General features: G+C 39.8%; 1 pseudogene; it reads left to right on the forward strand.

Annotated features, from left to right (window-relative positions):
- LOC138038023 (uncharacterized) overlaps positions 1–2500 on the forward strand; it is a 7978-nt pseudogene that overhangs the window by 2632 nt on the left and 2846 nt on the right.

Genomic DNA, 2500 nt, shown 5'->3' on the forward strand with positions numbered 1-2500 from the left:
GATTAATATTCTTAGAAATCAGGAGATAAAAATCAGGTAAGATGTTTCCTCTTTCTATAACATTTCCAGGTGTAATGATTGAAACTAGAAAGTTGAGGAGTGACTGCTGTAAGCAAAATATCTGGTGAAGGGTTGGGAGGAGGACAGTATCCAGGAGTCTTTACTAAGGGTCGGCCTAGTATCACTGAGCTTTAGATACGCCTAGAATCTGAAACCGGCACAAAGAAGTGGAATTTGAAAACGAAATTCTTGTTAAAAAGCGCACTTCCATCGTATACAACATGTAAAAAAGACCTCAATGGCAGACAACTAGCGATGGCAGCTGGTTATTTTTATTTTTACAGAGCTTGACCTTGCAGACTTCCCTTCATCGTCAAGGCGCGGGTGAAACAAACAGTTTTTTTTTCTTTTTTACAGATATCGACTGTCTGACGCGTTCTTCGAGAAAGCAGCAAGATGCCGATGGCAAGATGTCTTCCCTAACTGTGCAAGACCAGCTAAGGGTATTTACAAACTTATCAAGCAGCAGGGCGGTGAGGAAGATGCAAAGAAAGAACTGAAACTTGACGATCTCAAGCATATTTCACCCACATTCATAAGTAACATTACAGTCAACGACTGGCAGATTAGCAGCGGTGCGAAATCAAGTCATCAGCTGATTTCATTTTCACCCGATGGAGTCGAGCTTATTGGGAGTTATTGGGAAAAACCATCTGAATTGAGCCGATGTTTTGAGCCAAAACACATGAGATTGTCTACTGCAATGGCGATATCTGGAGCTGCTGTGAGCTATGACATGGGGAGCTATGAGAGTGGACTGGATATGGTGCTGGACCTGTTAAACTTACTGGGAATTGGGATGGGAGATGAGATGATAAGTGATCAGTATCACTGTCAAGACCGAACAAAAAGTACAGCTGGAAAGATAAAGCAGGTATGTTAACGGTGTCAGTTTCATCTTCCGGGGGAACTCCCATATAAAGAAGATGGGTGCTCGTCGTGCTTTTTAGGGGTTAGAAGACATCTTTTTTATATGGGACTCTCCCCGGGCTTAAAGGGACATCTTCACGATATACGTTTTTAAAACTGTTACAAATTCACGAAATGGTCCCTAAATTTATGTATTAAGAACTCAATTAGCTCTAACTAAATGATTGAAAGCAATTTCTTGAAGAAAGTCCACACTGCAGCCACAATTTTGCAAATTTCAACAATTTTCGAGCCACACTTGAACCTTTGAAAAACGGACATCCTGACGCTTTTTCAAAAATCCATATCACAATCCGTTTCCATCCTCGCTATCGTTAGCCATCCTCACTTCCTAATGGGTTCTAATCATTTATCCAGTACTGCTCTACAAAGTAAACCCATTATTGTTCATCTTACACAGATCGATATATGTGTTTTTGAGATTTCCAAAATCATGCTGAAAATGGTGAAAGTGTCCCTTTGATCTTTCAACTATATCATTATCAGCGACCTTTATCATCGCTAACGTTGTCTTCAATGTATATGTATATGAAACACTGACTCATCAGCACTGTAAATGTTTTTTTTGTGTGCAGTACGTACTACCATCCCTGGTTGAGATCTGCTGTGCACTTCCTCTTCTGGCATTACCATTTGTGTACTGGGCAGGACACAGTAACCATTGGGTGGAATACTTGGTGCTGGTTCACATTGTAGTTGTTGTGTTGCTGACTGGGCTTGCTATGGCAAAGACTGGATCGCCTAACCCAGGACAATGGCAACATATCCTCAGGTAAAGAGTTAACGATGTTTATAATGGATCATTTTATTTGTATTCATTATTGAACACACAATGCTAAGGATTCAATTTGTATGCAACCTTCACTATACACTATTTACAATACAGCGTTTGCTTTAATAAATTGCGATATTTACATACATTATTTACATTGCATTGATTTTATGAATTGCTCAAAATAAAGTATAAATCATAACTTTGTCAGTACTTATATTGGATTGGGTTTCACTGAAGTGTTGAAAGTAAATTCCACTTTCTTTGGTTTTGTATTAAGTGATTCTTTAAAAAAAATTACACTCGTGCCACTTTTTCAACCAATGAGAAGTTAACATAACCAGAACCAATTGCGACTCGCTCATACACGTTTTCCCGCGCTTTGCGTTGGCTGCAGATGACTTCGACTTTTGACTGATTCACGGGATTGGCTGTGTCCTTTTTGAGTGGCCAGAGTAATCATTAGTTTGCTTTTGGTTTTTCAACACTGAACTGAAAAGTGCTCTTACTAACAACGTATGTGTAACAGTCAGTTACCATCGCTATCACCGTGACAATGACCATCATCAGGCCTAGGAGCACAGCCACTTAAGGCCACATTGCGGCGATTTCTATTACACCACAATTCCCACCTTCATAACCAACCACTACCATTCTGCTTACCCGTACCATAGCTTTGACGTTCGTTTTGGCCATCATACCTTACGTAATATAACTTGCGTTCTTTTCTTTAGTTGG

Source organism: Montipora capricornis, chromosome 2 (genome assembly GCF_036669925.1).
Source record: "Montipora capricornis isolate CH-2021 chromosome 2, ASM3666992v2, whole genome shotgun sequence".
Lineage (NCBI taxonomy): Eukaryota > Metazoa > Cnidaria > Anthozoa > Scleractinia > Acroporidae > Montipora > Montipora capricornis.